Source organism: Myotis lucifugus, unplaced genomic scaffold (assembly GCF_000147115.1).
Source record: "Myotis lucifugus unplaced genomic scaffold, Myoluc2.0 scaffold_194, whole genome shotgun sequence".
Lineage (NCBI taxonomy): Eukaryota > Metazoa > Chordata > Mammalia > Chiroptera > Vespertilionidae > Myotis > Myotis lucifugus.
This window is the reverse complement of record NW_005871242.1, coordinates 1,511,184-1,525,470: the sequence shown is the minus strand read 5'-3', so window position 1 is coordinate 1,525,470 and position 14,287 is coordinate 1,511,184. Positions and strand designations below refer to the sequence as shown.

General features: G+C 41.2%; 1 pseudogene; it reads left to right on the top strand.

Moving 5' to 3' along the window:
- Nucleotides 1-315: 315 nt before the first annotated feature.
- Nucleotides 316-835, top strand: LOC106698538 (annotated as a pseudogene).
- The last annotated feature ends 13,452 nt before the right edge of the window (nt 836-14,287 follow it).

The window sequence follows — 14,287 nt, the reverse complement described above, 5'->3', positions numbered from 1 at the left end:
ATATATATATTAGGATATTAGAATAAAACTGTATACATGTCTGTCTGTCTGTGTATCATCTATCTGTAGAAAGCACAAAATAATCTATATCAAGTAGTGATTATTCTAATATTATAATAATTTTTTACTGTAAATAAGATTTTTTAAAAATTTAGGTGCTAAAAATTAGTCTGATATAACTCTTTTCCCATAAATGGCTTGGGGTAACCTCTGAAAAAGGTTTGCTATTCACTTGACCCAGAAAACCCCACAAAATCATGCAAATTAAGAAGTTCAGATCTTTGTGTTCACTTTAAGAATATTCATGAAACTGCCCAGGCCATTAAGGGTATGCATATCTGAAAAGCCACCAAGTATCTCAAGGATGTCACTTTACAGAAGCAATGTACACCATTCGTCCTTACAATGGTGGAGTTGGTAAGTATAACCAGGCCAAACAGTGGGGCTGGAAGCAGGGTCTGTGACCCAAAAAGAGTGCTGAGTTTTTGCTGCACATGCTTAACAATGCAGAGAGTAATGCTGAACTTAAGGGTGTAGACGTGGGTTTCCTGGTCATTGAGCACATCCAGGTGAACAGAGCTCCCAAGATGCAGAGCAGAACCCACAGAGCTCATGGGTAATGAACCCACACATAGGCTCTCCCTGCCACATGGGAAGGATTCTTACTGAAAAAGAGAAGATTGTTCCTAAGCCAGAAGAAGAGGCTGCACAGAATGAAAGTATATCCCAGAAGAAACTGAAAGAACAAAAACTTATAGCCCCCAAACTTTATAGCATAAAATAATCCTATATAATAAAAGGTAACATGCAAATAGACCGAATGGCAGAACAACTGAACAACCAATCAAAGCGTAATATGCTAATGATATGCTAAGGCTGCTCAACCACTCGCTATGACATGCACTGACCACAGGGGGCAGACAGTCAACTCGTCAACCAGTCGCTATGATGTGCATTGACCACCAGAAGGCAGATGCTCCCACCAGTAAGTTAGCTTGCTGCTGGGGTCTGGCTGATCAGGACTGAGCGAGATGGACCAGACACACCCCGGAACCCTCCTGCGGTCCCTCCTGCAGTCCCTCCCTTGCCCAATCATGCACTGGTGGGGTCCCTCAGCCTGGCCTGCACCCTCTCACAATCTAGGACCCTCGGGGGATGTCGGAGAGTCAGTTTCAGCCCGATGTCACAGGCCACTCCCCGTGGGAGGGTGCCAGACGCAGGGCTCATGGCTGGTGAGCGCTGCTGCAGCAGAGCGAGCCTCTCCCGATTGGGACTGATTGGGTGCGAGCCTGCGGTAGGCACAGTGGGGCTGGGATGAGTGGGAGCGGCAGGTAGGAGCTGCAGGCGGCGTTGGACTGCTGGTTTCAGCCTGATCCCTGCAGGCCACCCAGAGGGACCCCACCCATGCATGAATTCGCAGCCATCGTGTGAGGGTGTGAGGGTCAATTTGCATATCACCTCTCTATTATATAGGATATGTTTCAAGTGTCCTTACATAATGGATCAAACAGTATTCCTCTGATGAAAATTTTAAAAATAGTCTGATATAAGGAAACATTCTCTTTGAAATTATTTGCACTATTGTTACCTAAACCTTTTGTCACCTATATAATCAAACTTTAACCTCAAGTGGGTTGTGATTGTGATTGTGAGTGGCTTCTGGAGTGTGTGGCAAATTTCTATTTCTTGACCTGGGTAGTAATTACAAGGTCAATTAATTTCTTATTAAACTATATATTTGTTTTGTGTAGGTTTTGTTGTCTGTGTTTTCTTACACAATAAAATATTTTAAAGTAAAAACATTTACTCAACTCAGTTACTGCATGAACTACTACAAAGTGAAATCATAGAGGACTGATTTAGAGAGGTTTCATTAGGTTTTTAATAAAATAGAAGCAACATACAAATATTTTTGGGGGGAGTCCTTCCGCCAAGTCACCAAATTACATATCTGAGTTTTCCATTCTCTTCTAAAAAAATTTAGATGCCAACAACTGTAAATATAAAGTATAATTAATGTCATCTTAGTAACAGTTTACATGGCAATATATATGATCAATGTTGTGAATCAAATTGTAATGAGTCACAGTACATTAATTCAGTCACAGTAAGCATGGCAGTGCCCACTTAAAGAATAAAAAGAGCCTGGCTGGCGTGGCTCAGCAGTTGAGCATCAACTATGAACCAGGAGGTCAGGGTTCAATTCCTGCTCAGGGAACATGCCCAGATTATGGACTTGATCCTCAGTAGGGGGCGTGCAGGAGGCAGCCAATCAATGATTCTCTCTCATCATTAATGTTTCTATCTCTCTCTCCTTTTCCCTTCCTCTCTGAAATAAAAATATACTTGGAAAAAAGAAGAAGAATAAAAAGAGATCAGTAGATGACAAGTTAAATCTGAGTCCACTTTTGTGTGGCTATTAAAAGAATAAAAAGATTCCTGAGCTATAATAAATATTTATTGAACAAGTTACTATTATCACTAGTGAAAACTGTAAATATTCTGTTCATATGGAGAAAACATATGAATAGGTATATTTAGGCGACGTTGCTTATAAAGAAGAGAAACCTACTCAAGCTTTCTCTAGATAAAGGAACATAGAGGTACCTTATGACATCCATGAGGGCTCAATGCAGAAAACCTGTCAAGAATGAAGGAAAAACCAGTCTCTCTCCCCTTGCCCCCATAGGTTCTTATTCTCTTCTCTCTGCAGTCCATTCCCACTCCTTGATGATCAATATATGTGACCCTCAATGGCTGCCCTATGCTTCCGAAACTCTTGGGGCCATCATCTGATGCTAAAGGATTCATTCTGTCTGAGACCCAACTCCAAATAACTATGGGCAGAAGAGACCACGGGAGCGGAAGAGACCACGGGAGCAGAAGGCACTGTAGGGGTAAGAGGAAATGACTTACTGGAATTCAACATAGACAAGGACATGGCCACTGAAATGGTAGAATAATTTATTCATTCTACCACCCCCCAACTACCATGAGTCAGACTGTGCTGGGAATTCAAGGATAAATAATGACCAGAGATCAGACTTCAGAAAACATGACAGAACATCTAAAGGAATTCTTTAAAGGGGATAAAATAAAATAAGTATGAAGTCTTTCAGGATCCTAGAAGAGGTGATGACTAATTTCACAGAGGAGATTATAGTAGAGCAATCTTGAAGCATGAGTATTAAACCTCACAAAGCACAGTCAAGCAAAAGATGCTTAAGATGGGAATTTCTCTTCAATAAAGGACACTATGGATATAGTCTTAGGTCCAAGAGAAGATTTTTGCAACATCTAATACTGAGAAGGAGCTAATACAAACCAGTAAGGAACAATGGTGGGTGCTCCAATACGAGCAATTAGCAGAGGAAAAAACAAAAAGCATCACACCTCATTCATTCATTCATTCATTCATTCATTCATTCATCATTTTACACCAATTAGACCAGCAAAATGAGCAAGCTGGACAGCACTAAGTGTGGGCAGGGGCTGAGGGCTATCGGCTCTGGGATAGGAGCAGTATTAACCAGTGCGTGCATCCCGCAGAGCACTCCAGCAGCGCCTATCAAAGTCTGCATGAACTCTGCATCCAGTGCAGGAGGAGGGGACAAAGTGGAGAGGCCAGCTTTTAAGGGTTTTCTATGTCACAAGTTTCGATTCTAAAGACAATGGAGAACCAAGAGAACGTTCTAAGCAGACCAGTGGCATGGCCAGAACAAAACTGATGGCAGTGTGGAGTTAAAAACCGAGTGAAGAGGAAATGGAAGCTTAGAAAATGAGTTCAGGGTTTCAGGGCATGTATATATGAAATGGCATACAAAACAGTATGCAGACACAAGCTACTACTAGGTAAGGATGGCAGAGTATATTTAACAAAGGTCAGAAGTGAATCTGGAATGAAGCATGTCATATTTAATAGTTACAGCTTTCTTTTCTCCCTTGCAGCAGTTTGTTCATGATTTTTTTTATTGTACAAAATATTGTTTAGAATTCTAGAGTCTAAATATTAAAAGTGTTTCTTTAAAAAAGATACATAGACTATGTAGTCTGGTTCATTTTGAATAAAGGATTAACTGATGATTTAAAAAAAAGATACATAGAGATTTAAGAATAAAGTTATTATGCTTTGATCCTGTCTGGAAGATGGAATTTTAGCAGCTTTTGGTGGTTCCAGACAGTTCCTTTTTACATGGCTATTATAAAAATTTAGAGCCTAGTTATACATAAATTGTTCTGTATAGAATGTAACTACAGTGAGTTTATTGGACTATGGATGATTTTTCAAAATATCCTATATAATAAAAGGCTAATATGCAAATAGACCAAACGGGGGAACAACCGAACAACCAGTCGCTATGAAGTGTGCTGACCACCAGGGGGCGTGCACGAAACATGGCAGGCATCAGCCATGGCGGGATAGTGGAGCAGGTGAGCGGGGCCGCCAGACCAAGGCGGGGTGCCGGTCGCTGTCATTGGGACAAGCCTCTGGTGGTTACTGAAAATTCTTTGCTCCCATGTGCCGAGGTCCCGCCCAGCACTTATACCTGCTGCTGGTGCCAGCCCGATTGCTCGGCGCCTCTCAGCAGGTGCGAGCGGTGGCTGCCGCCCCGATTGTCCCTCAGGGCTTCTCCACCTCCCCCTGCTCCTGCGGGGCAATTGGGGCAGCAGCCGCCGCTTGTACCCACTGACAGGGCTGGCCCCACTTGCACCCGGTGCTGGCTCCAGCCCCAATCACTCCGTGCCATCTGTGGGTGCGAGCAGGGCCAGCGCCACCAGCGTGTGGGAGCGGGGCTGCTGGCAGACAGGGAGGGGACCAGGGGCTGCGGCGGGAGGGGCCAGGCGGGGGCACAGAGGATGGGCCGAGACCCGCCCCTGTGCCCACAGCAGCCTCGCTGCCCACAGTTCCTTTCAAGGTGCATGAATTTGTGCACTGGACCCCTAGTGTTTTATATTTTCTATGGTTTCTATAATGAAATTGTACCCCCACAACCTACCGTTTTTCCAATTACATTCTAATTTTCATTTGGACGAATTTAGGATTTATTTTAGGCCTGGGTGCAATTAGATTATAAACCTTTAAGCTGAACCTAGTTTCTCTTGTGAAATTAATTGGTTGGTCCAGCTAGTAGATGACATCACTGGTGCCTCAGCCAGAGGGCAACCCAGCTGTTCCTCAGCCCTGAGGAGTGTGGGGATGTCCGGCCTGGCTATCATAGATTCTGTGCAGGGACATAACCTACAGAGATCCTGTGGCCTTAGAAGCATGAAACTCACCAGTCCAACAAAGTAGACAGCCGATAAGTGCTTGTTAGCTTCTCTTCCATATGTGCAGAGAGTTAATTTCCTCTACTTTTAGAAACTGTTCGTTTTGGCTTCTGTAACCTGAATGTTAATTAGCATCCCTTTCTCTTTCCTGTACATCTACCCATCTCAGGATGGCGCCAGTGCTGAGACTACACAAAGTCCTTTTTCTTACTTGCTTCTAGTTTTCTAGCTTTGCTTTCTCCCTCTGTCTCTGTTTTTTTCTCAGCCCCAGTCTGTTGTGTTTCCTTTGGTATCCCATGTCCTAGGCTCAATGGCTTGTTTTCTCATTCATCTCTGAGAAGGCTGTATTGAGACCTAGACACATTCTAGAGACTAATGAACTCCCTGGGTACAATGTCTGTGTGGTCTTTTCTAATAGAGCTTCACAGAAATTTAATTGGGAGGACTTATGCTCATTAGGCAGTGATGTGCGCTAAAGCTGAAGAACCAATGTAAACATTATGTTCCTTGCTAGAATGCTAAAAAAAAAATGCTTAGATGCAGGCTAGCTCTTTATTGTACTGAAAATATCATCCAACTATTAGAAATGGTATGCAGCTGTGCCAGGGATCATGCTATGTGGCCATGTTGTGTCAGGCCCAATTTCCTTGCTGGTCTTAAACACCTTTAAAGAATTGCTTCACACTTTTTGGCCATAATGATATGACTTACTATGTTAAGGTAATAAATGGTAATACATAATTAACTGCACTGTACTTAATGCAATAGGTGACCTCCTGAAACTAGCATGTAAATTAATTTATGAATAGTAAAAAATTTTAAATTACTAAGCTCTGTAACTTTTACTGTTAATGGCTTAAAATTTCAAGGAATCCTCTTATAATAAGGAGGCAGCATTATAAAGTGGAAAAATAATGAAATTTGGAGGAATAAGCACTAGATTTCCGTTCTGATTCTGCCGGGGTGAGATGCGTTTCATCAAACCGCTCTTGCCAAGGTTTTCATCTGCCGAACAGGAATTATTTCACAATGTTATTGCACTTTGCAAATTATAAAGGGCTCTACAGGTGTGAGCTGTTGCTATGATTACCTGCAGAGCCTTTTATATACATGGTCTCATGGGAGTCTCCTGCAACCTGTGGTTGAGACACAGCTGATCTTATTGTACTTTTCTCTATAGATGGAGAAACTAAGCATTAGAAGAGTCTTCTGATTGATCTGATGTAACATCACCAAAGCCGGCAGAGGCAAAACTAAACTCCAAATGATCTGACTCCTAAATTGGTAGATTTTCTACTATACCACACTACCCCAGCCTCTAGGAGTGGGGAGGGGAGAGGGAGAAAAAGAGGAGATGAATACTTATCCTATATAATAAAAAGTTAATATGCAAATTGTCCCCTCGGGAGTTCGACTGACCTGGAGTTTGACCACTCGCTATGACGTGAGCTGACCACCAGGGGGCGGTGCCAAACAAAGGAAGGCCCCGGCCGGCAGCTGGCAGCTGGGGAAGGAAGGCCCTAATCGGCCCTGATCGTCGGCCAGACCTAGGGACCCTACCCATGTACGAATTTCATGCACCAGGCCTCTAGTACATAATACACAGTGGAAAGTGGGAAGGAATGGGAAAGTCTTGGGTGAAATTCTAATAAGCTGTGTGAACTTGGATGTAATATTAACCTCACTGAGTCTTCATTTATAAAATAAAGATGATAATATCTAATTTGGGGGTGGCTAGTATTAAATAAGATGATGTGTGTGCTATCCAGTGTACATAAAAAGCATTCATTAAAGAAGATATTAGTATCAAATGCAGGCCCACATGTGGAAGAAAAGATACACCTAACGTGGCTTGGGGGAAGTCAATAGTTCACCAACTCTGAACCCTTAAGGGGCCATTTTGGGGACCAGGAGGATTGAAATATTCTCATCTTCCGTGAATTTCCTCCACTCCAGTCGTTCTAGCCATCAAAGTTGCCTGCAGTTCAGAATATCCTTTCCATTTCTTCCTGAGATTTTCAGTCTCAGATGGCAGACTAAGTACATACACTTACAAACTCTGCATGAAAATGCTAATAAAAATTTTTAAAATTCAACCATAAAGAGAATAGGAGGGGATGTCATCAACAAACCAGGGAGTTCAACAAATCTCTGTGAAACAAAAACCGTATGGGAGGGGGCTGACTGATGAAGCAGACCCTAGGGAGCCTAGATTACTGAGTGGGACTGGCCTCCAGGCATTGACGGAGGTGAGGCTGAACACGGGGATTTAGTAAAGATCTATACATTAAAGCAATCCTCCCTCCACAATTCTCTCCCACTTCCTATGCAGGGTGTCCTGTAGCCAGGAGTTTAGCCCCCTCAAGCAAAGAAAAACCATCTTTTCTAAAGAAATCAAAAGAACTCTCCAGGGAGAACTATAGTCACTAGCGTGGGATTGGTGACTCAAGTGAAACTTCCTCTTTTGGGATGGCCTCCGCCCAGCCTGTCTGCCCAGTCCAAAGCACAGCGTGTCCTGGTGACAACTCCCACCTCTGTACCCACCGTTCCCAGTCGGTCATTCAGTTTCCTCATTTTTCCCCAAATATAAACAGGCACCCAAAAATCATCAGGCAGTTGAGTCAAATCTACAAAATGGAAGAGAAAGAAGAAGGGAACAACGAGAAGAAATGCTCTTAAAAAAGATTCATGAAACACTTTAATTAATGAAACAGAAGGTAACACGTTAAATAATAGAATTAGTGCCACCACAGAGGTATGAATAGATCCATGAAACAAGGATGAGTATCTGTGGAAAAGAAACAAAATTAGAAAGAGCTCTTGGAAATAAAAAAAGAAGGAAAAATATTGTTTAGATGACAAATTCCACAGAAAGATAAGATAAAATCAAAGAAATTTCTCAGAAAGTAAGTCAAAATGAGCAACTTACAGAAAACTGAACAAAGAGAGGGAAAGAGAGAGAGAGGCTTAATATCTGAGATCCAACATATCACTAATAAGAATTCCAAAAACAGAACAAAGAAAATGGAAGAGATGAGTTTATAAAAGAAATAGTAATAACATACTTTCCAGAAGTTGTAGAGAAAGAGACTGCAGGATGTCCAGAAAGATAGTGCAAAAAAGAGTCACACCTAGAAATTTCACTGTGAAATTTGAGAATCCAAGATTAAAATATTCTAAATCCCTCTAGAGAGCAAAACAGGAAGGAAGACGTCTATGAGACACTCCTTCAGCCAGAATGATGGTAGCATAAAGGCATTTTCAGACAGGCCAGCCCAAAGAAAGTTTACTCCTACCCAGCCCTTCACTTGGAACATGTGGGAAGGTTCTCTGGTAAAATGAGGAGTAGGATGTAGGATGCTGTGGATGCGAGCCAGGGGAGTGATGAAGGATGACAGCGCATGGGGACAGCTGTGTAGCAGCCCCAGGAAACAACCAGGTCCAGATAGGAGCATGGCGCTCTGGGAAAGAGGTCCCTGGAAGAAAATGGTATGACCACTTATTTAGACCAAATGGAATGACTATGCACTCAGGAAAAACAAGTGAATTTGTAATAAAGGCATTGGTTCCAAGAAGGTAACCAGAAACCCCAGGAAAAACAAAAAGCTGTATCAGAAAACCACAGTTTAAATATTAAAAAACCTGGAGTTTCAGAAAGAAAAATGGAAGTTTTCAAGCAATGGAGAACATGAATGAGAACAGGGAAGACAGTAGGAATATGGTCAAAAAGACATATTATGCTAACACTATGTTCCTTCTTACAACAACAAAAGAGTAATGAGAAACTCCAGGGAGAAAAAAATAGTATATGAAAGACACAAGGCAAACTGAAATGGGGGTGTGCCTGAACTTCATATTAGAACCATTCATGTTTGAGTGGCAAGGTGCTTAGGAGAAAGCATCATACTCACAGACACTAATTGGCTATTCAGTGAACACTTTTTATAGTCATAATAATATAAATTCTATCAATTATTCTTCCTATTTAGAATCAACCTATAGACAACTAGCAGAAAAATTGCTTTTGGTCGCCAAGCAGGCTATGAATGTAAGCAACTTGGATGTTTTAAAACTAGAGGCCCGATGCACGAAATTCGTGCAAGGGCTCGGTCCGCGCACCCGTGGCCGCTGCCTCGGCCCTCACAGCCCCGGCTTCGTCTGGATGGTTGTTCTGCTGTTTGGTCATCTGGTCTAATTAGCATATTATGCTTTTATTATTATAGATAAAGTTCCGGCAGATAAAGGTTGAGAAGGAGAGAAAGAACTGAGCTGCTAACATAATACAAAATGAGGACTGGGATCATGTTTAAAGTGAGAAACAGAAAGCCCACGAATTTGAGTATTTTGTATACTATCTATAATAATAAAAGTGTAAATGCTGATTAGACCAGATGTCCTTCCGGATGAAGCCGCGGTGGGTGGGGGCTGAGGCAGAGGCCCCACAGCCGCCACCACGGTGGGGGCCGAGCCCCTTGCACGAATTTTGTGCATCAGCCCTCTAGTTTCGAAATACGAGAAATAGAAAGATGTGAAGAAATAACTAGGAAAGTTGAACATGGTTTCCTCTAGGAAGAATAGGAATTAGTGCCCTTACAAAAAGAGGAAGACCCAGGAGAGGAAGAGATGAGTGGACATAACCAGGAAGAGAGCCCTCACCGACAACTCAACCATGCTGCCGCCGGTACCCTGATCTCAGACTTCCAACCTCCAGAACCCTGAGAAATAAATGCTTGTTGTTAAAACCACCCAATCTATGGTAATTTGCTATAGCAGGTTCAACTGCTATAGCAAATTACTGTAAAAAAGACCTTTCTTCTTTTCTAATATAAGCATTTAGTGCTATGAATTTCCCCTAAGCTGCTTTAGGTATATTCTACAAATTTTGTTATGTTGACTTTTAATTTTTATTCAGTTCAAAATATTTTCTAATTACCTTTTAGACTCCTTATTTGACCCGTAGGTTATGTAGGTGCTTAATATTTTGAGATTTTTTGGGTATCATTCTATTAGTGACTTTTATTTTCTTTGGTAAGGTCAAGGAACATATTTAATATGATTTCAATTTTTAAAGTTTTGTTACTATTTGTTTCATAGCCCAGAATATGGCATATATCAATGAGCTGATAGCTTTTCTTGTTGTTTAAGAAAGAGTAGGTTATTACTTGCCGGCAAAAGCATTACTGTTAACTGACTGAAAGCGAGAAGCAAAATAATGGAAGTAGCTCCAAACACATTATAGCACATCTGGTTAACTGCTTCTCTCTGCTTCGAAGTATTCCATCCTGTATATCTACCACATTTTTCTTACCCATTCCCTCTGTAATGAACACCTAGGTTATTTCCAAGTCCCCACTATCTCAACCAATACTGCACGAACATCCTCATATATGTCCCATTATGGAACAGTGTGAGAATTGCTTTTTTAGAGGGGAACAGCTGGATACAGGCTGAGAGAATAGTACTTGATTTGACTAAATATCACCAGGTGGCTCTTTGGATTCCACACAATTGCACCCCATTGCCACAGCCACATCTCCTTTGGCTCTCAGCATCACCAGCTTTTTACACTTCATGCCAATCTAGCAAGTATAAAGGGATATTCTTGTTTTGTCTAATTTCTATCACTACCACTGAGATTGTGCTAATTGTTTACTAGCCTTTTGGGCTTCCTCTTCTTGAATTGCCTGTTTTGTTGTTGTTGCTGTTGTTTGGGTTTGCACTTACCCTTTTTTTTTCAATTGAAGTTCCTGTCTTTTTTTTTTCCTTTCCCTGTATAAGTTACAGGTATTAGACCATGTTTGGTTTAAGATACCGTGAATATCCTTTCCCCATCTGATTTCACTGTTATTTTTTCCCATGGTCTCTCATTTCCCGTGCAGTTAGAAAATTCAATTTGCCTCCACCAGAGCCAGTGCCAGGCAACTGCCCAATATTCGCATGAGTAGAAACTCTGTCTAGCACAGACAGTCTGACAGACCACAGATGGGAGAGATGCCTGATGCTCTGCCCCATCTGGCTTCACTATGATAACTACTATGAGGTTCCCTCACTCCTGCTCCCCCTCAACAACTATAAAACCAAAGATAATCTGGACACCCAGGGAGGTAATGAGGGAGGAGAACTCTCACAAGAGCGTGTGGGAGTTGGGTGGCGAAGGGGCCGAGAGCCCACAGGAGAATTCTGAGGTAAGACAGTGGGCACAAACACTCCAGTAGGCTTTCCAACACAAAAGGCTTTGGGGAAGGTAGAAATTGGTACAAAGAGTAGGTTTATGAGTAAAAGATGCTTAAGAAAATATGGAGTTGGGGCTCCTGAGGATTTCCCTACCCCAGGAAGGAAGACTATAGGCCCCTGAAGTTAAGGCTTAAACCAGACCAAAAGCCTTGAGTAAAATGTACCAGCAAAGTGACAGACTCCAGACCAAGGTGGCTTGGCTGGAAACAACAACAGCAACAAAGCCAAATATTTGAAAATGCGAGATCCAGTCTAATAATTATGCCACATTGCGATAACTAAATTCTATACTTTGCTCCCACCTCTACTGCTAAGGGTTAAGCCCTAAGAGCTGGAGTCTGGGGATTGCAATGGGCAATGTATGGTAGGAACCTGAACTGTTAGGAAACCCAAACTTCTAGGTCTTGCTGGGGCATTGCCTACCATGCACCGCTGCCAGACAAAGGTGGAGATGCCTCCCTTTCCACGCCTCTTTGGATGACAGGATTAAAATGCAGCGTAAGTGGGTGGCTATATAAAGGAGACATCCCTTCTGCACCCTCCCCCCACAGTCTTCTTTCCCTAGACATAGCCCAGGACTAAGAAGTTTTAGTGAGAAGCAGAGCTTAGCCTACTATTTCTATAAACACACACACACACACACACACACACACACACACACTGAACAGGAAGGTGTGGTCCAACTCCAACTGTTCAGGTAACTGATAAAGTTATTCACAGAGCTGCCTGGCCCAGCATGACAAGATGGGTTTTGACAAAGTGACTGATAATAACAGTGACAGGCAACCTACTAAAGCTCCATGGAGTTATGTCACCAGGACAAAAAGAGTCTGTTAGTGGGGCTTGTGGTTAACTTAACATCTAGTCTCTATTAATAGCGTACATACTGCACAGAAAGAAGCAGAGCTGAGGGACAGAGAGGCAAATTGTTTAGACATCCTATAAATCACTGAATTTAGCCAGGTCACAAGTAACTTCTGTCTATTCTAGTACTTTCATTTCTTACTTAAGATAGTTTAAATTGGATTTCTAGTGTGGGCAACCAAAATGTTCTGACTAATGTAAGTGGTGTAAGAAAGATGGAAAGGACAGTAAAATTTCCACTAGTTACATTATCTAGCTGTAAACCTAAAAAAAAAAAATCAACTGAAAACTTATTCAAACATATAAAAGATAAATTCTTTTTTCAGTAAGTGGTGTTGGGACTTAGATCCCTACCTCACACCAAAATAAATGTCAGGAAAAGATTTAATTAAATCATAAAAGAAATAAAAGAAAATATAGACACATTTTTATCTGCTTTGGAAATAGAAAAAGCCTTTCTTAACATTGAGGCAAAAGCAGAAAACAAGCAACAAAAAGGATAGACTTATTTTTCAGTAATAGTAGATAACAACAAAGCACAGAATGAAAAACTCATTGAGATAGGAAACTTCCGTGGAAGTTTGGGGCTTCCATGGGCTCTCGCTGGAAGTGGAGAAGCTGACTAATTTGATTTTGGACATAGTGCTATTTGTGGGAATGGCTCTCTCTGTCCAAATGAACTAGAAACAGATACACACGTGTAAAACTGATGAGTGACCGTAGGTTAGAGTTGTATGTTTGGGACAATTCAGCATATAGATGATAGTTAATTCTACTAGAGTGGATGGGATTACCCAGGAATGAGAAAATAAGTGGTCCCCAGAACCTCACAGAACACTGATATTTAAAGAGCAGGGAAGAAGAAAACCTAGGAAGACTTAGTTTTTTTCAAGGTAGAAGATATTCCAAGTCAGATTTATCTTGTGGCCTAGATAATACCTAGCACTGTGCAGGATATGTATTGGATATTCAATATAAAACCAATTGATTTTTTCCAATTGTTTCTTAAATTTAATTAATTTAAAAATAGATACATTCATATGATTCAAAATTCAATAGGTGTAAAAGGATATCTTCTTGGTACCCCTGTCCTCTATTTTTTCTCCCTGGGATCAATGAATATCAACACTTTCTTGTGTATCCTTTCACAGATATTTTATGAATATGCAAGCAATAATAATATGTTTTCTTCCCTTTTTAAGACCTTCTGGTTTCAACTCCCTGCTTTAATTGACACATTATATTAGAGACTGTGTCATGTCAATATATAGTGTTTTCATTCTTTTTATGATGATAACATTTCAATTTATAGGTTATTATAATTTGTTTAACCAGATTCTTTGTAGTAGCTATAACTAATAATGCTGGGATAGAAAGCTTTGATCGCAAGTCATTTGATGGTTGTAGTTTTAAAATGTGTCAACTTGATTCAACTAAACCATGGACTTCACAATTCTTTTCCTTGTATGTTCCCTGTGAGGGTGGGACACAGGAGACATTTTTGTCACATGAGATTGGTTTGAAGTGAAGATGCAGCCATACTGTTTTGCCTTGGAAGGTCAGGATGGGGTCACCAGGTGCTTTTGCAGCTCATAAGAGTTGTTGCTTGGCTGCGGGATCTTCTCCTTAGAGTAGAGCAGTGGGCTCTGCCCACTCTATCTTTAGAAAAAATTCTGCTAAGGTTTCTCATCTGCTTTTACAGCTTACTTTTCTATATTTAAATATGTAGACCCTCTGAAATAAATTTAAAAAATATAGTCCCTTTGGAATTTGTCCATGTGATTACCCAGAAATTCCAAGGCCATTTATTGAATACTCTGTTTCCCCCCCCCACCCATAGATTTTAATGCCATTTTTATCATATTATACATTCCTGTAATTATTTGGGTCTATTTCTAGACTTTTTCATCCTTTCTACTGG